This window comes from Anser brachyrhynchus, assembly GCF_964034855.1.
Source record: "Anser brachyrhynchus genome assembly, chromosome: 3".
Lineage (NCBI taxonomy): Eukaryota > Metazoa > Chordata > Aves > Anseriformes > Anatidae > Anser > Anser brachyrhynchus.
In genome coordinates this window covers 21,495,636-21,519,902 of record NC_137696.1, presented here as the reverse complement: position 1 = coordinate 21,519,902, position 24,267 = coordinate 21,495,636, and the positions used below count along the sequence as shown (strand labels likewise).

Genomic DNA, 24,267 nt, shown 5'->3' with positions numbered 1-24,267 from the left:
ACGTGATAAAGCAAGCTGTAAAATAGATGGCTATGCCTGATGATGACACCACCAGTTACTTGAGCATCTCAACGTTGGTGCGTGCAAAGACTCCATCCTAAATTCTCACAGTACTTCTAGGCTTGTGACTCACTGGAATCTTTTCTAGATGTAGGTTTTTATACATAAAAGCATAGACTAATGAAAAACAGTGTGTTTTTCTCTCTGCAGCATTTTCTAGCTGGTAAAACTATTTGTCATAGCTTGGCAATGTCTGCCCTCATTTTAAGAACACGAATCTACAGCCGGTAAGGTTTCAGATCTCTGTTAAAAATGTCTCATCTCAAAATCACTTCAGTAGAACCCTCTTGCCTCTGCTGAATGCTGCGCTGAGCTTCTAAAAGAGCAATGCCCACAATTTGTCTCTGGCTGTAGCTTTCACATCACTGTTACACAGCCAAAGGCAGAACTGGTTCTCAGATACTCGTGTTAGACATGGGGCCAGTACGAAATATGTACTAATGGGTCCATAGCATCAAAATATACACTTTCTTAGTGAGACAATCCTGAAATGAAGCATTGAGCCTTGATTTTGACAGGCAAACACACTGAGCGTGTCTATATTGCACAGTTAAATAAAAGCTTTTTCCCATTCAAAGACAACATCCCTCAGAAAAAAAAAAAAATCATGTACTTGTATTAGTTACCTGCCATATATAAAAACCCTTCTGGTTAATGGAGAGTTTTCCGATTCATAAGTAAAGCATTTCAAGCACCTTCTTAAAATGAGTAAACCTTCTTTGGCATGAACTGGAACATGCCAGAACTACCAATGCTTTTCAAGGGAAAGATTGAATCAGTAAAGCCTAGACTTTTTTGGTCTTCTAGCAGAGGCTATTACTGAGCGCCTTCATTACTGGCCATAGATACTAGATGTACAGTGATGACATCATGTAAGGTAGCACTGCTGTAAACACAATAGTCACTAGATATAAATGACACATTTTCCAGCAGCACTGTTCATTAGAACAACAGTGTCAAAGCAGAATGCACTGTTAGGCAGTGCTTTGGTGAGGCATTTATAACAAATCATTGACGGGCAGCTGTTATCCCAACATGGTAGCGCTGCCACGAGGGATGTGGCAACTGTGGCAATGTGCGCTCAGACTTTGAAGAATTTTTTCCTACCTTTCTGTTTGTCTTTTTTTTCCATGTCTCCCACTTGCTTTCACATACGAAAAAGGGACATAGTATGCTACCTGTTTTTGTCCCTATCTGCAGTCCAAATTTTCTTTCCCCAGCATAGGCAGCCCCTTCTAGTATTTGCAGAACACATGGGAAGGAAAGGTCTCTTCACTCTGTATGGAAGAGCAATATCATTTAAAAATAAATCAGTAGCAAATGTACACAATCCTGTATGAGAACACTCCCTAGCACTTTTTTTGAAACCCTAAGAGAAAGTATGAGAAGGTAGAATCATAGAATCATAGAATATGCTGAGTTGGAAGGGACTCACCTGAATTTATGACTGCTTTCTATGCAAAATTGCCTCTCAATATTATTTCCCAACTTTTCAGGGTATTTTTCCACTGCATGTCACTTGCATTAAAAATAAAAAATTGAAAGGGAACAGAAACAGCTTTCAGAACCCCCTCTGACACTATAAGTCAAAGAAACAGGCAGATAAGTGAAATTCCTCCTCAGAAAAGAAGAATTACCATTTTTTATTTATGTATTTATTTATTTTGTAGGGACAACAAGCAAGATTGGAATGAGGACCACGATTTTTAATTGCTCTTTTTACGTAAACCAGACTTTAACGTATGGTCAGCTGTTGTCACAGCTAGAAGATTTTTGCATTAGCATGGAAAGTTACAAGTGCAAGGAGAAAAGCAATAACAGTTGGTTTGAAAAGGCATCTGTGTGTTTTTTGTATTAGCTTTGAAGACATGTTCAGATTTCCTCTTAATTACATAAAACTTACCTGTGTGATAATTATAATTATCCATTGTTAGCTGAGATGTCACTTAACTGAGTATTTTATGCTTGTATTAATGTTCTCTTCCCTCCTTTTTATCAGACCACTTTGTTTTAAACTAGAAACATTTCATATGGCAAGGCATTAAAATAAACCCTAAGTGCGAAGATCCTAACAATTTGGTTGCGTGGCATGAAGTGGAAAAAGCACAACATTTTCCCGAGAAAACATTTTTCACAGAAAAAAAGGTGATTTGACAAAGCATGGGCATTTGAGGGAAAACATTCCTTGCAGCTGAAGCTTTCAGCAGAGTGTGAAAACAATTATCTCCTCAGGTTGCCCAGCTCTCCTGCTCATAAATGGAACAGTTTGCAGTCACCCTGCTTTCCTGTAAAGTGCCTGCCTGCCTAAATAGTTTGGCTATTTAAAGCAGCCCTTTTCCCTTAGAAGTCATGCCTGTTGTTTTAAAAGGCAATGGTACTTGTTACTTTTATTTTACTGTTAGAACCTTTACTCCATTTTAAAAAGTTTTTTTGTAATTTCTGCTGCTCTCACAAGTGAAAGTAATACATTAACCTGCACCGTACATGCAGCAGTGAGCTAATAAACAATATATCATATCTCTGTTAGCTGGGGACGTTATTTTTTTTCATGTCAGCATCAGCAGAACTGGTTGCTCAGCGTGAGCATGTCAGTGAGCTGGCAACAAATCTCTGTGTATTGTGCTTAGCCTCAGAGTTAAGATTCTGCTCTAAAGGATATTAATAGTAATAATAATTTTAAAAAGCCAAGAAATACAGCTACTTAACACTCCCAAATGCCTGGGAGACAGGATAGGAAAGTGTATAACTGCCAAAGTATTTCAGTAGGAAAAGCAACTTTGTAAGAAACTTCAGAAATACTTCTAGTTTTTTGGATATGAAAAGAATGCATTTCATTCTTAGCTGCTATATTACAAGGCATTTCAGCACAGGTCTAACTTCAAACAAGTAAATACTTTCATGAAACTAAAGCCCTGAGTGAATCACGTACTTTGGCTGTATTTATTGCTTTGCTCTTAGATGTCACACCTGTTAATGTATGACATTGAATCAAACTCTCCACTGCATTATGATGATTTTCATTCTTCAGAATCCCTCTGAAATAAAATGGATTAAGAAATGGAAAGAAAACTGCTGGGCAACAGCAGCTGGGATGGAGGAGTGATAAAATGTGAGAAAAACAGCCCTGCAGACCCCAAGGTGAGTGCAGCAGGAGGGCAGGAGGTGCTCCAGGCACGCAGCAGCAGTTCCCCTGCGGCCTGTGGAGAGGCCCCTGGTGGAGCAGGCTGTCCCCCTGCAGCCCATGGGTCCCACACGGAGCAGATCTCCACGCTGCAGCCCGTGGAGGAGCCCCCGGTGGAGCAGGTGGATGTGGCCTGGAGGAGGCTGCGGCCCATGGAGAGCCCCCGCAGGAGTTATCTTTATATATTTCTTTGCAGCAATGGTACAGTACAGGCATTATTCCCCCATTTTATAGAGAAATGCTTTTGCATTTTCTGCTTCTTCTAAGCTGCTGTATCATTCTTGCTTTTTGTGTGTGTGTGTGTGTCACATTAGTTGGATTCATCACTGCCAGAAGACAGCCAGGATTTCTCCCCTCATCTTTGTATCTCATGATACAATAATTGTCACCTCTGATGCCAGTAGATCTTATTTTAAAATATCTTGCTTTTGTCTTTGTGCGCAAAGACATTCTTAGACTTAATGACCTTTATTTGAAATGTGAGAACACTGACATGAAAAAGGACAAAAATGTGAAAAACAGTAGAGGTTAAATGTTGTTTCTGCAAGTCCATTAAGAAAAGGGCATATAACTATAGCTTGTTTTCCCAGGTCATTTACTGTGAGGGTGACAGAGCACTGGAACAGGTTGCCGAGAGAGGCTGTGCAGTCTCCTTCTCTGGAGATATTCAAAACCCACCTGGATGCCATCCTGCACAATGTGCTCTAGGTGATCTTGCTCAGCAGGGGGTTGGACTAGCTGTTCTCCAGAGGTCCTTTCCAACCTCAGCCATTCTGTGATTCTGTGATAGCCAGGAATATCTAGTCAATTGCCCCAGACTGAAACCATTCTTTCACAACCATGTCTGACATCAGTCACAAGCGCATGCATGCTGGCTGCTCATCTACAGGGCCCAGCAGAAAGCCCTTCTGGCTCTCCTCCGTGCAGGCTATCATGGATTACTGGAGTGGGGACCATGCTGAGGGCAGCTCTCCACTGGCAGTGGAGGGCCACAACCTGGCTGATGGTCTGCAGATGTTAATGTCATGTTGCTCCAGCTGCCAGAGGAATTTCCTAACTTCTCCAAATTGCTCCTTTGGCTTCCAGTATGAATTTTTCCCTCCTTCTCTTTTGGAGTGTGTAGATGTGTGTTATTACATGTCAGTCATCGCAAGGGAACCCACTGAGCATTTCCACTGAGCTGGAAAGTTGCAGGCAACTACATCAAGATAAAACATCCCCATCTTACTCTTGTTTGAGAAGTGCATGCAGCTATAGTTCAATAAATGCTAAGGATTTTAATTGCCAGGTCTGGGGAATTAGAAGGCTTTTATTTGTGCTGTGACAGGTGGCCATTGCACAGAAATGTGAGAATGAAAGCATTCAATAGTACTCACTGGTTGCTGACAGACTGACAAAATATTTCAAGTGAGGCAGGAAAATGTGGCAGCAGAGGAAACTAGATGAGCCAGGCACCCTGCCATAGGTGAGCAAGAAGAGCATCAGACCTTTTCCTGGGTTAGCGGAGCTATGTGTTTTAGTAATGCTGTTTTCCTTCCTACTTGTAGTCATTATTTACTGTGACTGTGCTATAAAAAACACTGGGCAGCTATTTTCAGTGCAATGTACATATCCAGGAAAGCTCATCAAATTCAGATGCATGTCTTGAGCTGAATGATCTTCCCACCAGAAGGCAAATATTTAAAAATGATTCTCATCTTTTCAGCTGGCAGCAAAATGGGCAGAGATACAAATATATTAATCTTTCTTCTGTTCTCACTGACAAAGTATGGATCATATATCACAGTGGGTATTATACCTATATGCATCAAAGAGCAATGTTTGCTTTTCGTTGAACGGTCAAAGCCTGGGGTTTTCTGAACAATGTTTCTCAATGCTTTCTAGAAGGGGACGGTGCCCCATGCATAAACCTGAGGGGATGGTTATACAGACACAAAGTCCAACTCCACATCTTTGATAAATCTCAATCTTAAAACATCATTTAAACAATGTCAGAAGACCCTATCCTGATTTCTGGCACACCGTAACTGTGCACAACCAAGCCAACAAGAAAGTCTGTTTGTTGCCACCTTTCCCTGTCTACCCACCAAGACAGAACATATGCATTAACTGGAAAGTTTGTTTTCTAATAGTCCTGCATTGGGTTTTGGTGGCAATGGTTTGGTAATGGAGGGCTGCAGGAGTGGCCTCTGTGAGCAGAGCCTAGCAGCTGCCCCACGTCAGATCAGAACCAGCTCCAGCTGGCTCCAAAGGGACCCATTGCTAGCCATAGCTGGGCCAATGAGCAATGTTGGTTGTGCGTCTGGGAGAGGAGATTTAAGAAAGGGAAAAAAACGTGCTGGGTAACAGTGGCTGGGAGAGAGAGGAGGGAGAACCAACCCTGCAGACACCAAGGCAGAAGGAGGGCAGGAGGTGTTCCAGGTGCCTGGGCAGAAGTTCCCTTGCAGCCTGTGGAGATCTTGAAGGGCTCTTGAAGGGCTGATGCCTGTGGGAAGCCCCTGCAGGATCAGTTTGGAAAGGATGGCATCCCATGGGAGGGACCCCTGTTCTACTCTGTTACTAGTAAGCAATAAATTACATTGACCTCCCTGCGCTGAGTCTGTTTTGCCTGTGCTGATAATTGGTGAGTGGTCTCCCTGTCCTTATCTCAATACCTGAGCCCTCTCCAACGTATTTTCTCCCCCTTTTTCTCTAAGGAGCAGTAGTGAGAGAGCAATTGTGGTGGTGTTCAGCTGCCCAGCAGGGTAAAACCACCCGAAGTCCTCAAGCAACTTGCTTGGGAAATTCAGACTGACTAGAGCCTCCTATCTGAGTCATTAAAAATGGAAAATAACTTCTAAAATGTCCGTTTAAGAAACAAAATTATAAATCTTGTGGAAAATGGACTGAGTAAATTAAAAAGGTACTTACAAGGTTGATAAATGAATATTTTTGAAGTTATTTTTTTTTTAGTGTTGCTTTTTACATAGTTTTCTTTGAGTGCATGCATGGTGTGCGAGTCACAAAGCAATTTTATAAACCGTAAGCATTAGGGATTCTATTCTATTTGCTAGCTGAAGGTAGCCCAAATATTGGGAAATTATCTTGGTCATTTTGGCTTTGTGTCTTCAGGTTTATTTTCCAGGACACTTCATTTATCTGAGAAGACTACAGTTGCTTTTGGCATGGCTGAAACTTGGGGTTCACCTTGTTGTTTTGTTCAGGTCACAGTGGTAGGAAGGCTGTTCCCTTAGTTGTGGTCCTAACTCTTTATTTTTACATGGGTATGGAAGTTTTCCATGGGTGTTTCCATGGGTCTTAATGTTAATTTGGAGGGAATTAGGGTTTCGTATAAGTAAAGAATCATTAGTTTTGTAAATATTATGTATCCATAAGTTGCCCAGAACAAAGAAACAAGCTGATGTCGCTTCTGGCCAGTGCCTTCTGGTGATGCACATTGGTGCAGAATTCAGTTTAACGTTACCATTAAGATCAGATATTAATATTTTTATTCTGATTTTTTAAAAAATAACACTGTATTTTTAATGTGTGTCCATTAAAAAGTTATTTTTATTGTGCCCATGGTGAAGACCTGTTTTCAAAAATCACTGGAAAATGTTGGTGGGTGGAATAATATTTGAATCTGCCTGCAGGTCCATTGAACATTCAGTCCCAGAAATACACCAGTGGCCAGGACAGTATTTAAGATTGTATCAGAGAAAGCTTTATCTGTGACATGATCATAGAATAATAGAATCGTTCAGGTTGGAAAAGACCTCTAAGATCATCTAGTCCAACCTTTAACCTAGTACTAAAGTCCACCACTAAGCCATGCTACTAAGTCCTACATCTACATGTTTCTCGAAGACTCCAGGGATTGTGACTCAGCCACTTCCCTGGGCAGCCTGTTCCAATGCCCCAAAACTCTTTCAGTAAAGAAATTTTTCCTAATATCCAACCTAAACCTCCCCTGGTGCAGCCTGAGGCCACTTTCCCTTGTCTTACAACTTGGTGCTTGGGAGAAGAGCCCAATCCACGCCTTGCTGTAGTCTCCTTTAAGGTAATTATACAGCACGATAAGGTCTTCCCCTGAGCCTTCTTTTCTCTAGGATAACCCCAGTTCCCTCAGCTGTTCCCCATAAGACTTGTTTTCTAGGCCCCACACCAGCTTCATTGCTCTTCTCTGGACATGCTCCAGGGCCTCAATGTTCTTGTAGTGAGGGTCGCAAAACTGAACACAGTATTCAAGGTGTGGAGGTACTCAGAACAGTGAGATTACTAGTTAGACTGAGCCTAACAGCTGTTCTCCCTATAGACCATTTCTTAAGGTTTCCCAGAGGTCCAACAGTCTACCGTGCTTGCCGCTTTGCCTAACTTTTGATGCAGCTACTTTTATTGGGTATTGATAAGCTTACTACGGAGTCGACATAAAAGATGTTCCTGGTGCATAGGCAGCCATCATTAGGACCTGCGGTGCCAGTCTTGCTCAAGGAGAGACAATAGGGACAACCAGAAGGCACGCATTTCCAAAGAGAAGGAAGAGGAAGGAAAATAGCAACAATGCAAATTTTCATGGGGACAGGAATGTGGCCATCCTGAAAGTATTGGCAAAGGAGAGAGGAGGCTGCATGGCCAATAAGCAAGAAGCAAGAAATGATGCATCTGCATGATATGTTCTCATTTCTTTTGTTCTTTCTACTCTTTCTGTAGGAAGAAGCAGACAGATAGATAAAGGAACAGAATGTGCTATGGTGAGTGATGAAAGAAGCAAAACAACTCCTTAAGGAGTTAGTTTATTAAAAAGGAGCTTTTCCCTTTGCATTGCTGATCTTAGTGGTGTATACAGCTCTTGAATATACAATCAATTTTAATAAACCTGTGTAGCATATATAATTGCCTTTGAAAATGTCAGATTTCTCAGAGCATCTTTTAAATTTATTCAGTCCACTTCCCACAAGACTTATAATTTTGTTTCTTAAATGGCCATTTAAGAAGTTATTTTCCTTTTTTAATGGCTCTTAGGTGACTCTAGCTAGTCTGAATTTCCCAAGGAAGTTGCTTGAGGGCTATTACAAAATGAACTTTCCAGTTAATACAATTATTCTGTGTGGGTTACTTGTATTAGTCACAATGTGAATTGACATTACTTGAGCATACATTAACCTTCTCACTTCTCCAGCTGGGCTATTAGGAATTACAAGTATGTAGCTCAGAACAACCTTAAAAGGCTTCTGTCATCCAAAGAAACTTGAATTACATTACAGCAATCAGCATTTTCTGGTGAATCTTTTTTATCCATTAATGTCATTACATGAGGTTTGAAGTCTTAGAAGTGTTTGGAGAAGACAATATTCTCAATAAGAAAAACCGTACCAATGTTTGGCATTCCCTTACTTTAGAGGCTTTTTTTTTTTTTGCACAGAAAGATAGAAAGCTGACCTTAATTGAATTTATTCCTAAAGATTTCCTTCTCCTAAATGAGTTTTTTTTTTTTACATTTTCATTTTGACTCATCTGCATCTCTTCCTAAATTACATATTCTTATAAACCCGTATTTTCTGAAGATGAATACCATGCCCCTATCAAAGTGTGCATCTTTCAGGTGGAGGTGTCCTACTGTCTGAGGAGCTGCTTTTACTGTTTGACCAGAAATGGGTCTGACACTACAACTTCCCACTAGTAGCATATTCTCAGCTTTAAACTAAACTTTGAATAAACTATGTTAGGGCACAAAGCCATAGAGAGCAAGGCAGGCTTCTCAGCTTGTTCCCAGTCCCATGCAATGTGTGTCTCATGGTTGTTACCTAATGAGCACAATAAAGTGAGGTGGTGCTGACATTGTGTTCCTCAGAGCTTCAGTGCATTGACCAAACTGTTCTCAGGTGTGAAGTACAGCCAGCATGTGGAGTGTGTCCTATCAACTGTAATTTGAGACCCCTTGCAGTAAGCACATCTATTTTCTGAATTACTGCATAAAAAAAGATTTAAAGCAAGATGCACTAAGTTGCCTTCTAGACTCTGTATAAAACCAGCTGACTGGTCAGTGACTTAAAGTACTCTCTTTTATGATGTGAAATGTTCTCATAGCAAAACAAACAAACAAAAACTACAAAATGTCCTAGAAATACTATAAGTACAGTGTTACGTACATATGTTTCTGAGTGATTTATTCTCCTTAAAGCAGAATTCCAGTCTTCTCTCTAGACATCATGTGCACAAAACAAAATGGGTTTGTAAAGACATTTGTACCACAGTAACTTTATATGAACGTTTCATAGTTTATTTAATAACATTTTATCATTATTTTAGATTTATGTCGATATGGTTATATTTATGTTACTGTATTTATATTTTATTATTTAATAATGCATTTTAATAACAAATAGCCTGCAATGTATACATTTTCCAAAATATATTTTTATAAAATATGGGACTTTACTAGTTCACTTTTTTTTGAATGGGGTATATTTTTAAACATATTTCTCTACTATGATTTGCAATGGTGCAGAAAGTTGTAAAAAGTCCTTTATTTTCTTCACTTTCTCTTGGATTATTACAACAAAATGTTTAGCCAGAACGCTCATTCCTAAGCCATAAGAAATAAAAATTTTCTGATGTGGTTTTAGCTGTTGCTTTGCTATAATGCAGATTAACCCCCAGGGAGTTACTGTGTAAGTATCTAAGGACAGATGAAATGTGAAAGTGGAAAGGCACAAGCAGACATAGACTTGATTTTCTTCAGGTCTTCAGATATATGTAGTAGCAGAGCTGGACCTAGATTTTTGTAGGGCCACAGCCTAAAATCAGTGACTTGCTTGGCTGTAATAGATTGTACCATCTTCAGGGCTTTTGCTTCTGCTTTATACTGCCATTTCCATCTGCTAGCCTCTATGATACATAAATAGTCTCTAGGTTTTCTCAGCATGCCTTATTTTCAATCAAAATCCAAGTGGAACATAGAGCTTTCTAGTAAGCAACACAGATCTTGTATATAAGATTCAGTACGGTATTTTTCCCATATGGTAAGCAATCATTTAGTAATAAAGTAGTTTTTGCAACATAATAAAAAGTAGTAAAGATTGAGAGGCATCATTAGTCTTTACATTCATCGTTAAAATGGACAGAGGGTGTTGATGTTTTTGGCTCTTATAGATGTTACCACAGTGGTACCACATCAAAACCTGAACAGGTGCTGACCTTATGCAAGTGAATTACAGAAGAAAATTATAGCAGCAATTGCGAGGGTTATTTGTGTTTGAAACAGCCTAGAAAACTGGTAGGCATACTGCTGAGAGATATTAATGTAGATAACAGCTCCCTAACCGCTTCTAAATATAAGCTGCTGGCCTGGATTCTCCCTTCCTAAAGGCTAACCCTTTGCCAGCCAACATTAATTTTGGTGATGTACTAAAGATGGGACAGAAGCCAGATAAAACTTTTGAAAATGTGCAGTGACTTACAGCATTCTTTGCAGTGCTGGAAATGTAAGATGCCTTTCTCTCCATACTTTACCCATTCTAAACCCCTCCCCAGCTGACACGATGTATTTATCGCTGACACGTATATCTGTCTGGTAATCTTTTGAAACTTTGGAAGAGCACACTGACTCAGCATTAAGTGCAGAAAGTGAGAGCTTTGTGCACAGAGTTGGTTTGTTCTCTGTTGATAGGAGCTCCCTGCTTCTGAGACATACTAACTGGTATCGGGTCTGAGCCCGCATGTCCCACTGCCCTTCTGTGACACCTGCGCTGTTCTGCAGCACAGCTGGAGATGTCACGGTGCGAATCGTTGTCATTCACAGTAGGTCTCCCTCCTACCCTGATGGAGTAGCAGTGTGTTAAACGCCAGCCAGGGGGGCAGCAAAGTCTTGGTTTATTTATTTATTTATTTAAAATTGGTTGGAAACAGAAGTGCTGAGGTGCTGACAGGTAGACTCCTGATCTTACCTCTGCCATCAGAGTGGTTCCAAAGAATGCTTATCAACAGGGTGATAGGTGCTTCATGTTTACATATATCCTATCCTCCTATGCGGAGAATGCAGTGCATTGGTTACCTCCATCGGCAGGTGGTGATAGTCTGTTTATGCCTCACCATTTTTTATGTTGCTGGACTGAGCAAGGATCCTGGATTGACTCAGAATTTTGAAGACACACACACACAGCTTGGCCAAGTGAGAAGTGCTGGAGAGCATCAACCCTCCGACCAGTGTTGTGCAGCATTGCTTTGCAAAGGCTGGTGCAAGAGCAAAGTCCAGGAGTGCATTAGATGTTGAGGACTAGACTAGAAAAGTTCCTTTCCAACTGGTTTGCATTCTGGCCAAACCATCTGCCTCAGTTGGCAATGTGGTCAAAAATGTTGCAGCTTAATTCACATTTCTGCCAAAAAAAAACACACCACAAAACCCTCAATTGAATAAGGTTATTAATTAAATAATTGATTGGCATTTAAATAATTATCAATTTAAATAAATGCCATTTAAATAATGACAATTTTGTGATGGTTTCATTCACTGGTACTCAGCATATAACTGGCACACATTTCTGTAGGCAAAAAGGATAAAGGACATAAATTACAGCTGTCACTCATTGTGAGGGTTGTGTTTTCTCTGTATTGCAGTGTAGCAAAATGAAACCCAGATCATGTTAAGAGCTGAGAGCATGAGTGCCTCGTGTAAATAACACAAATCCTGGGAGAGACTGAACTCAGCTACAGTGTCACTCAGTAGCTATGAAGCTGTTTGGAGATGAACTCGACTACACAACTGATAGCAAGATCCTTCTAAAGTGGTACTCCAAACCTGTAAGTCATCTTACCCTAGTGGTTTCCTGTGTTTGCTCTACTTAAAAGTGAATGAGGACATTTTAAATGCTATCAGCCAGGAGTCAGTCCATGTTCCTTCTGTTCCCAAATTCTGCAATTATGTATGTATTTCTGACAATGCTTGCAGAAGAATGAAACTAATTAGGTTGTCTCTGCAGGTCTAGGATTCACTATGCAAAAAGTGATACCATCAGCAATATTTAACTTCCAGAAGTGAGCTGGAACGCATTCTGCAGAAACCCATCCTTGCCATTAAAATGAGTGGCAGGAGGGGAGAATGGGTGTGTACAGCTCTATCAGAAACAGCCTCTATATGTTTTCCATTTCTGATGTGCAGCACGGTTTTTAAACGTTAAATACTAAGTCATCAGTAAGGACAGGAACTGGTTGATCACAAAGTGCTTTTCCAGCTGTCCAGGTTTCCCGAGAAGACACACAGATTATTCATGGGGAAGCAGCTTTATTAAATGTTATGCAATTTAGCCATTAAATCACTCATCTGCAACACTTCCTTCACTCATTTATGAGTGGTGACACAGGACTTTCCAGATAATCCCTCCTATTTAAGGTTTAGTATTTTATCCATTTCAAATGGGATAAGGTTAAGACTTTTCTCCTTACAGATTATCTTAGACAGGCTGTAACTGAAAATGTTTCAAATCACGTAAGCCTTTATTTTATGTTTTCTTCTAGGTGAAGCAAATATTGCTTCATTTAAAAAAAAAAAGTCCTCATAGAATAGCAAACTTTTCTATCCCCAAATGACACAGAATCTAAGTTGATATGGGCATGTCATGCAGGTAAAGATGTTTTCCTAATGTTCATTACATACCTATATTTATGTGAATATATGGGTATATAAGCATATGCATCTGTAGTCAAACCCTGAAAGTGCCTTGTGCACAGTCATGATATTTAATATAAAATGAGAAGAAAGGGTTTGTGAAAACTATAACAGAAAAAATATAAAGCATTTTTTAACATGCCTAAAGTCTTTATGTGAGGAAGATAACAGGACATGTGGTACTGTGGCTGCTAAATTATTTAACTGGAGACAATATGCAAGTTCTCATTTTTTCAGTCAATGATGCTTTTCTACTCTATCAGCATCCTTACCCGCTTCTCCAACAAACCCACTGCAGATCAAAGTAAGACTCCCCAGCTGAGACTGGACCTTCAAGCGAGCCAAGAGCTTGTTTTGCGCTTTGCCTACAATGGAGTTAGCAGATTGGTCTGTCATGCTGGCCGTTTGCTTGTATATCTCTGCACATTTGTCTCACAGTTCCCCTGCCCACACTTCCCATGAGCTCTGTGACTCATGAACTTCACTTGTCAAAGATCTGGAGTACCTGAGCAGCAAGGTGCTGCTTTTCTTTTGACTGAAAAAAAATGATAATCAGTGCTGTACTAGAAGTCATGTAGAATTTCAAATACATCAGAAAGTGAGGGCAAATCACATTTTCAAATTGAGGTTATGTAAAAAAAAATATCCCAGTATCTTGTTTTAAAATGAAACCATACATTATCTTTGGCTGTACTAAAAAGGTGACATCTTTGAAGTGCTCAGTTCAATGTTTTTGCTACCCACTCTGGAGTTTTTTTTTGCTCTGCTTCCTATTCATGAGGAATACTTAGGGCTATGCTTGAAAATGAAAACCTAACTTTGCTTGTAATAGTCAGAATACCTTAGGCTTCAAAATTTGCATGTGTTACTGGAAATTGCTAACTCAGTGCCTCTTGAAACTCTTATTTGCTTATTCAGCAAATAAGGTATTAGCTGTATGCATTATGAGAACATTGCCTTCATATAGAGATTAACCTGTTGAAAAATCACTGGAGGGCATGAAGAAAAATGAGGAAGGAAATGACTAATTGAAACAAATGGCTACACTGCAGTTTTATTCCCCCACCCAAGGGAAGCTGGTGAAACAAACTTAAAAATATTGTACAATGCAGAGAAGAGCTCACATCTTTGTGACCGTCAGGTCTCTGCTCTTCCATGGCAATTTGTTCCCATATGTTCCCATTTGCTCACTCAAATACCTTTTCCTCCCATTGGCATGCTACTCACCTTGGCACTGTCAGGGCTGGCAGAACGCATGGCTTGCATGTACGATAACCTGAGGTCACTATGCTGTGATTTAACCTCCCCTCCTTCCTGTTTTCTGGTGTGCCGCTCTGAGATGTCACCTCTGGATGAAACCAGAAATGCAGGCTGCAGTCATAGTACCATTGATAGGAATGTGCAAACTTCATTATAAGTTCCATCAAACTATAGACCTGCTAACCCTCACACTACTACAATACCGTCCATTTGCTATGTTTCAGCTACAGTTCCTTATAGTGTTTTCAGTTTTCTCATTAAATCCAGACCTAGTAACCTCAGGTTTTCATGTAAGTTTTGGAAGGTTAGAGGTCTGCTAGTTTCCTGTTAGGCAGCTCGTTTGACTTGACTCTCCTACTGCATCTGTCTTTCCCATTATAAAATCCAATTTACTCTAGTATCTTAGAGCTCATTATTAATTTCATTTTAATGCATTTTCATTTTAATAGCAATTTAAGGGATGTATACACACGCACTTCCTGGGAACAGATCATCACAGTTTGACTGGCTTGGTCAATACTAAATATTGTATGAGTATTTTAATGCTCTGAATACCCTCAGCAGCTGGCTGAGGTCCTAAAAATACATGCAAAATTTTTACTGATGAATTTTCTAGCATGTTTGCAGAAGAAGGAGTTAGCTCAGGAGGTGTCTCAGTCCAGTCCAATTTGCTACAGCATTCCCTGTTTTGTGGCTGAGAGCTTTTGTTTCACACTGTCTTATTCCCTGCCACCCTCCCCTGCTTTTCTGAAGAAAATCTTTTGATCTTTTGTCCTGTTAGAATTCAGCAAATTGCAGCCAATTAATTATAAATGATCTAATTTGCTTAATGCTAAATGAACTAGCACCCATACTTATTCCTCTCAGTGACAAGTTACAAACACCTGTGCACCCGGTGTTAGTGCAAGGGCTTGGCTCTGGGTGAGAGGTAGAGGAAGTGGGATGCTAGTGTCAGGGATATCATCTGCTGACCGGCTTGGCCAGACACATGGTGAAAGGAGCAATTCTGATGCTAGTTTGTGGAGCTTGATGCCAGTGGTGAGGCTTAATCACAAAAAAATACATTCAAGGAGATTTAGGCTACAGTTACCTTTTGTATGAAAGCAGATATATAATCTGAATGGTTTTATTTGCAATTAAAACTTGCCCTGCTCTCAGTTGCTCATAGCCATGTGTCTGAGTTAAAGAGATTTGGTTATTCGTAGCTAACGGGCTGGATATTTTGCAGTGTGTCTATTTTCCCAACTAAAAAATCCTTCACTGAAGTGAAACTTTTTGACCAGCTGCAGCTCCCTAGAAATCAGTGCTCCAGCGCTCCCCTGATAAACAGAATAAAGACAAGACTGATACTGTGCAAATGTCCTGAGAAAGGCTGGGAAATCAGATCAAGCATAACACATCTGTGTGGAGGAGTTCGTTTCTGTGCATCTCCCCACACTGGCCTCAGAACCTTACTAATGTGAGCTTTTTGTTCGTTTTCTTTTTTTTTTTTGTCCTTTTGCAGTGTATTTCTTCATGAAGTATTCCGCAGACATTATTACAAACAAGTTATGAATGTGTTAACAGAGGGCATGAACAAGTTATGAGCATGATCAGCATATGGTATTTTAGGCACACCAGACACTAGTACAGATGATTATAATTCACAATTAGAAGGCACCTGCTTTATCCTTTTATATTATACACTAACTAGATGCCATTCTTTAAAGTATTTACTAATTATCCTTAGCCTTGCAACCAGACATAAATGTGTTGCTATAAAATAACTAAATTGCAAAATTAAAGTAATTTGAGTATCTGGAAATCCTCCTCTCAAAACATACAGGCAGGCAGAGATACACCAAATTACTACTGTTTAATGTTTGGCATGATGAGGGCAAAGCCATCTTTCTCTCTTTTGTAACTGACAGTATTTGGTAGATGGACAAAAGAACTCTCCTTCCTGCATAGTTTCTGACCAAAATTGTGACCGTGGTTCCTCTTGTTAGATCTGGTTGGAAATGGCTGATGAAAGATGACAGTAGATAAGCAAGCATGTAGAAACATACACTGACACATGCACGCTTACCACACTGGAGGAGCCAACTAGACGGGGGAGTCTAATATAAGTTATAGGGCTCATAAAGGTATATGATTTCAAAGCACTTTACCACTGCAGCAATAGGCACTGCACTAAAATTTAACCCATTTGAACAGCATCTAGAATAACCATTTATTCCAAGAGCTCATGAAAGAAAAAACCCTTATAATGAAATAGTGGTTTTTTTTTTTTCTCCAGTGGTGTAATGTGCAATGAATTGATACAAGCTGCTCTTCGTCCATAGACCTAAAATATCTAAAAGGACACAAAGAGCTCATTTTCTAATTGTCTAAGGCGTGTGATGGTTTATAAATAGAACTAATTCCCATGCTCTTCTAGATTTATCTTCATTTAAGTCTGACTAAGTAAGAAATTGTGTGTTATGATTAGGAATCATTTATAATTAATTTACAGTTCATTTTAGTAAATGTACTTTTACATGTATGTACACACTCCTGTAGCATATACACAAATACCTTTTTCCCCTTTTTTCCAAATGGCTTCCTATTCTGTTACATGGTTCCCATTCTGTTTCCTGAACTGTGCTTCTTGTCTGCGGCTTTTTTCTGTAGCCTCATCTGATGAATTTTTCATTTTCAATGTATTCAGGAAATACAAGCTGTTCAGCAAAGCGGTAAAATATTTTTTTTCTCTGCAAACATTTACTGCCAGAATTTAAACAAAAAATTTTGGGTTCCATTGTACTGAGAGACTTAATAGCCTGTCGTGCTTTTTCATGTGTTTAAAAATTATATGGCTTACATTTGAAGTCAGTCTTGCATCAGAACATACTTGCCTGCAATTAATTCTTTGGGGCCTCCCTCAGTGATGCTCCTTGCCCTTATTTCTGATGATACAATTTTCAGAGTCCACTGAAATTTCAGATAATTGGGAATGAGGAGGTGCTTTCTTTTAATTTTTATTTTTTACAAATTGATCTATTTACTCTTACAATCTATATAAATACTTCTCTTTATATATAACTACACACAGGCCTATACATATATGTGTGCTGTTATTAATTGTTGCAGTGCAGGATGACCTTCACAACAAGCTGTTTGATTACTGGGATTTGTTCCCTGACTGAAATGAATCCAGGCTAAGGAAAAAAGTACAGACTTCAACTTTGGATAATGTTGTTTTGCCAGCTGTTCCTTGTTCTTGCTAGTGCTAGCTTCAAAGTAACAGAAGAAAATGATACATCATTTAGGCAAGAAAATAAGTTATTTGGTCTAACAATAAAGACATCCAGTATTGGGGCGAAGTAAATGATATGTCTTGTCTTGACTGAAGTCTAGTCATGCCATATAAATCATTGTTTCCAAACCCCCTTAGCTTAGTTCCAATTTTAACCCACTGAGTCAGATTTTCCCACTGGTTTTTCTGATGTGACTGACTTAAGCATTGGTTTTCAAACTCAGGAGCATCCTGTTCTGCCTGTGCTGCAATACCTGCATGAGATGCAAATCTACTGACCCAAAGTGTTTTTTTTTTTTTTAAACATTTTATACCAGTGGCTAATTCTCCTCAAGAAGGTATGCCAGCATGTGCCTAATTTAAATACAACAAATCATTCACGTAGATACTGTAGGTGTTTCTTTAACTACCTTAATTAATAGGTTCTTTAGTAAAGAAGCAGTTGGAAGGTTTGTAGTAAACCAGTGGTTAGTAATGCTGTGGGGGAAGCAATGATTCCTTTGTACAGTATGAGGAAAAACTATGTTTTACTGCAGGATTTAAGGTGGTATTTTGTAGACAATAACTTTAAAATGAAAATCTGAGGGCAGCGTGCTACCTAGAGTCAAAAATCACATGCTGAATAAAAAGTCGTAAAGACATTACATTGAAAAGCCCTTGACCAAAGAAGAGTGAGCACGAATACAGAGAAGGTATGTGCCTGCATCTAGCTTACCCAGAGTGAAGCATAGATCTGGAATAAAATGAGTACATCTCCCCAGAATCGAGCTTCAGGCTGCCTACAATCACTCGAATTATGACTCCGTTTCCCAAATGCACTGTGGTGCAATGCCACTGCCACAGGTGATGCCATGAATGGGGTGACCCATGTGGATGCACATACACAGCGTCAGCCAGTTAGAAGCTCTGAAGGACTATCCTGCCCATGGGAAACAACAATCCAGCAAAACTTACAAGCAGAAAGTCAGGACAAACTGTACTCTGTTTTTAGCAGCTTGGCCTCACCTTCAGAAACCTGCAAGATGGCGTTACAGGAAGAGACTGGAAGTCCTGAGGCCCAAGTGTTCTCAGTGCTTTGAGCTCTGTCCTGTAAGGTTTCCAGTGCCAGAGCAGTCCTGATGGTGCAGGTGCTTTGGAGAGAGAATGCCCTGCATTCCCCAGCTGCCAGCCCAACGGTCTGGTCAGGGTATCAGGCTCACCAGGGGGCAGACATCTCCCACCAGCTTCTCCCTTCCACAGACAACCTTGCCCTGTCATCATCACCCTCAGGTTTCTTGTTTTTTGCTCTTAGGTGAGGTCCTGCAATGCCAGCACTGATATTTCACAAATTAATTTATCTGCTTTGGCAGGAAATTCTAGGAGCTCATTCTGATTTCTTTGAGAAAAAAAAATCATTTTTCAGTTTTATTTTTTTTTCTTCCTCATTCTGTGGGTTTATTTATAATGCTTTTGGCCTGAAAATGAGCTGGAGCTCATTGTGCTACTGTAGTCACTCACAACGCTTTGATTTGCTTGTGTGGGGTCCTTCCACTTACATTGATGCTGAAACAGCAGAGGTAAACTAGGACTGATGAAATGTCTTTGCCGTTTTTACTATGATCCCTTCTAACACTTGTGCATCACCAGGTCACCTTTGAGATACAATTCTTGCTTCTAGGGGGAGGCTCTGGACAGAAAAGGGCAGGGAGCAGGTGGTGAGGCACACATGGGTTGGGCTGCCAGACCTGCTGAGGCTATTTTGAGGGGCTGGGGGCCAAGCCAGTACCACAGAACACACACATGAAACCTGGAATGGCAGGATTCAAGCTGGCTTGGTAAGAAACTGCCTTCGTGGGCAGCCAGTTAGCCAAAAACCACTCAACACACACATACACACCAACTGTCACAATTTTTTTAGGGTGTGCTAACGAAGGATGTGTAGCAGGCCCATGAACATATAAGTATAAATGTATGCAGTGTTATCAGAAGAAGCTTTAAGTGCTGCGTTTATCCTTTTTTTCTTGCTTCCAAAACCAGAACTTTAAAGGACTTATTTTGCTAATAAAATTTTAAAGAAATTGGATATGCTGGAAAACTACTTTTGACAGGTTAAACTTAAAAGAATTATTTTCTGTTCTTTGAACAGCTGTGGGAACATAAAATAGGAAAAGTTAGTCACATCACCAGTTGTTTTGTAAATCATTTTCTGTCTCATCATTTCTTTGGTAATATTTTGGAAATTACCAACTGGTTATTAAAGTGATCTGAAACACCCCTGTTACCTATGTGAAGATGCTCATAGCATTCTGCAACTTAACAGACAATAATTTAACATCTTTAAAAATAAGCATAAGCATTTTTCAAAGGTTAAATTACCCTGATCTGCACTTGAAATGCCTAAAAAATGACTGCAGCACATTGCGGTAAGCAGTTATGTCCCAGTTTGCATTGCTGTCTAGCTTTCAATATCTCATGAACACTTGAGGAAGAGAAACAGAGAAATGCTATAAATTTCTAGTTTAATTTCATGGCTCTGCAGATTTGGGAGTACCCTGAATCTCTGAAGAGCTATTGATACCAGCAACCTATGTTTAAACTTTGCTATCGTGTGCCCCCAGTTGCTCAGAAATTCAAGGTAACTCTTAGTATCCTCTCCCATCATACGCTGCTTTTTGAAATGAGTTTTCTGAAGGATATGGTTTCTGTAATGGTTTGCTGTCTAGCCTGGTCCTGCTTGAGTAATTCTGTCTTGAGGAGAACAAGCAGGCTTCACTGTCAATTGATTTGGATCAGCATGGAAAGCTATATATAACACCATCTTGATGCATTAGCACAGTTATTTTTTATTTAATAAACACAGTCTCTTCTTGAGGAAAACAAATACCTCTATAAGCCTCTTCTGGTACTGACTACAAATAAACTCTGGTGTCCCTTATTACTGTCACACAACATGTATCCTCTCCATCTATCTACAAAAAAAAAGAAAAATAAGGAAAGAGGATTTTTTTTTTCCTTAGGCATAAGGTTCCATGGTTTATTATATTAGGAATGTAATTTTCAAAAAGCTTGTTTTAGAGAAACTCAATTTTAAGATCTTAAATTCTGATTTATGATGTGTTGTACATGCATGCTCGAACAGCTACAAAGGAATTATCAGACAGACCTATTATTTCCTTGGCTGTAGGTAGCTAAATGATTTGTCGTAGCTGGCATGAAAGGCTAGCGTCCAGCAGTGAAGCTGACTGCTTCAGTGAGGCGCTTTATCATTAGTGGTCTTGAAAGTGGGAGCTGAAACCCTCCTTTCAGTTAAAACCTGGGCATAGGTAAGCCAAGCAGCAAACGTCCCGTCACCTTTGGTGCTGCAGTTGTTTTCTAAAGCCGTGCTCTTAGTCCATTGGGCTGGCAATGTGATGCACAGAGTAAGCTGCTTGTGGTGCCCTTTAGCAGGACCTTCAGAGTATTAGCATCAGATGGAGTGTCACTCACATTGTAAATGGTGTTGTTGAGAGAGCTTCTCTGCAGTCCTCAAGTGTCTGGTGAATGGGCTAGTCAGTGTCTAGTACTACGTCCACTAGGTGAGGAAGCAGCCTGAAAGAAAATCACATCTTAAGCTATCTGAAAAGTCGGGGAAATGCTGGTAATGAAAGTGGTGTTAATAAAAGTCTTCTGCTTCAAGATGGCTTCCTCTGTGTGGATTTTAAATTCAGTATGATGTCTAGTGTTAGGAATGGGGATGAGCCTTTAGTCTTGCCCAGGGCTCTAGCAGGGACTGAGCGTAGCTGAGCCTCTGTCCATGCTCCTCCGGGCAGCGTGCTCAGGGAGGGCTTTTTGCCAATCCGTCCCACCCCAGGGGAACAGTGGTGTCCTTGGTCTAGACAAATATGTTTAAAATGGACGTAGGACTACACTTGAAGACCTTTCTAAAACAGGAAGCACAGCTCCCACCCCTGCCAGCTCATCAATGCAGACACCCGTGCCCCCACCCCAGCAGTAGGTGCAGCACGGCAGCGGGAGCTCCAGTCCACTCTACTGGGGGGGAGGACTACAAAACAGGAGTCTGGAGGAGACCCCTGCAGAGCAAACATTTCTGGAGAGTAGCACTGGAGCAATTTGTAGTGTAGACGTGCCTAAATGTCCTCTGTGCTGTGTCCTCTGTCCTCTCTGTGTCCTCTGTCCTCCCTCATTCATCATACCAGCAAGCTCATAATCCTGCCGTGCACGGGCTGACACTGACTATGGCAAATGAGGTCAGAATCGTGCATGTCTTAGGGAGGCATGCACCTGCGGCTGGGTTTGAGCCTAGCAGGATGATGTCAGTTTATTAAGGCTTTCCTTCACTTTTATGCATGGTGGAAAATACAGTTGACCTTGTGGGAGCCACTGAGGAGTCTTACTACATCTTGCAGCTTTCGGGAACATTTAAATATGGAAAAGCCAAGACAGAGACAGTTTGACTGCAAGGTTGGCTATATTTAATCCTAAAGCCTCGGGAAAATATCGAAGATGACACTGACGTAGGGAATTCTACTTTTCTCAAAAACTGTTTGTGGCCTACGCAGACACATTGTTTTCTTCTGGAACCCAGGATACTGTCGAAAATGTCATTTTAGAAAAAGATTGCAGAAAGCTTGTCATTTTAGAAAAAGCGTTTGTATAGACTCATGAGCCTGCACGTATAATCTTCTTGGCTTAATATAGTAATGAAAGAAATATTTCCAAGGCTTTGCTGGAGGAACAGATTGGAGATCATGATAAAGAATGAGCATATAGTGCCATTTATAGCTTGCCAGAGTTAAATTTCTCATGTCTGATTTGCAGTTAAAACTGGATATAGTAGGCTTGGGTTGCCTTCGTCAGCTGATGAAGAACTTGTATCAGGACAGTGGCTGTTCATTTAGCCTGGCTGTGTTCTGCGATCCAGTTCTCTGCAGCTGTCTCCTGAGCTTGTTGATGTGTTTAAAGAACACACATTTGGTACTTCACGCGTGTGGAGGTGGCATGGCTTCACACTTCCTGCTGAGACTTAGCACTATACTTTACAGAGTTGTAGAAACAAAATCCCCTAACATAAACAATCAAAATTATTCTAGGAAAGCGATGACTTTTCAAACCAGGGTCGTGAAGTTCAGACTCACAAAAAGGTCTATGGCTAGTTCTGCATTAGCTCAAAACTAAGATCCAAAGCACGAGACAGATCTTGTTCTGCCTTAAGCTAGTTTGTCAGGGTAAATACTTACATTTTTTGAAATACAAAATAGGTATCAAAACCAAACGTCTTTGATGGTAATGGATACAAAAATCCAACGTTATGTTTAACTGAGAGGATTACATATGGGTGTGGAAGATTATATCGACACTTGGACACCAAGACACGTCTGCACACTTTATTGTGAGCAGTAATAGCCTAATGGATATTTAACTTGAAGGACAGGCCAACACCGTGTGTATTTATATATCACCTGTTTGTTAAGTGAATGAACTCTGTAGAACAGGGACCACCTAACTGTGGGGCTATTGGAAAAGTAATAATGAAAGAAACAATAAAGGAAAGTGTAAACATCAATAAGTAAATAAATGAATGAATGACTGAATAAATAAGAAGCAGACTGGAAAGATGTGTGAGGATATATGGCATGGCAGAAATATGCAATAGGAGGGTGGTGCAAGGGAAGCAAATAGACAATAGAGGCAGATGGAGGACAGGTGTGTGAGTGTAAGGCATGGAGCGGGATGTGACTATGGTAGCAGCTTCTCCCTTCCGATGAGAGGGTTCTCGGGAGGGAGCACTGGGCTGGGGGGCTGTCACATTCAGAGACAGGGAGCTATCTATCCCTGTGCTTGCCTCAGGTCAAGTACCAAACTCCGCAATGTGAACTGTTTATTCTGAAAGATGATGCTACAGGTAGAGGGGAAAAAAAAATCAATTTGCTATAATGAAAAAAGGCAATTCAGGAATCATGAGCTGAAATTACTTAAACCGGTGGTATTAGTAAAGCTGCAACACAGTTGCAGCAATCTTGTGTCTGGAAAGAAAAACAGCTCTGCATAGAGACTGTCTTTGGAATGGGTGTTGCTGCTCTGAACTGAGTAGGATTCAGCATCTGATGAGAAATGTTGAAAGGATAAATTGTAGGGGTGAGTTTCATTTTTTTCAAGATGTGAGAGAAAAAAAAACCACACCTCTTTCTTTAAGCAAGGATTAGATCTCTTCCACTTAGTACTAAACTTCAGTTTCCCGAAGTTAAGTCAGTATTCAAAAATACATCAGCATTCATCCTGTTCCAGAAAGTAGTTGTGGAACTGGTAGATTTATGCTTTCAAATGACAGAAAATAATGTAATATTTACTGGTGGAGGGGAGGATAAAATAGAGATGTTTTATTAAAAGGTTCATAAAGCTATATCACTTAAGAATTCTATGTTTTAGATATATATTTTTCCTCTAAAACTCTGTTACCATCATATTGCTTAAATTGCTTTATTGTTGATCTATTACACTGAAAACTAATTTTCTCATTTGAGGTAAAAGCTACAGTTATTTTCTCTATAAACATCCTCAGCTAAAGGCAGTCTGGAAGTTTTTAGGGCTTCTGAATGCCAAGACAGCCAGGAATTATATTTTATTTCCATCTGAAACTGATTTAAAACCCTGTCATATAAATTTATATTATAGATTAAATATAATTTTTTATCTGGAGACAAAACCACACATGATAACCTAGCAAAAGCCTTTGTGCTATAGCTTGTTCACAACTGGCTTTCCTGCTGTCTTTTTTTGTTTGGGTATTGTCATGTAGACACATGAGCACAATTCCAGAAAAAGAGATGCATTAATCTAGCATGAATTTCTTTTTCTACAGCAAAAGCA

General features: G+C 40.0%; 1 protein-coding gene across 2 annotated transcripts in view; it reads left to right on the top strand.

Annotated features, from left to right (window-relative positions):
- Positions 1–24,267, top strand: part of MSH6 (mutS homolog 6) — a 96,209-nt gene that overhangs the window by 27,460 nt on the left and 44,482 nt on the right. For both annotated transcript variants that reach the window (XM_080587595.1, XM_080587594.1), the window contains exon 4: positions 11,837–12,019. The gene's annotated coding sequence lies outside the window, so the exon portion shown is untranslated. The remainder of the gene's footprint in view (positions 1–11,836; positions 12,020–24,267) is intronic.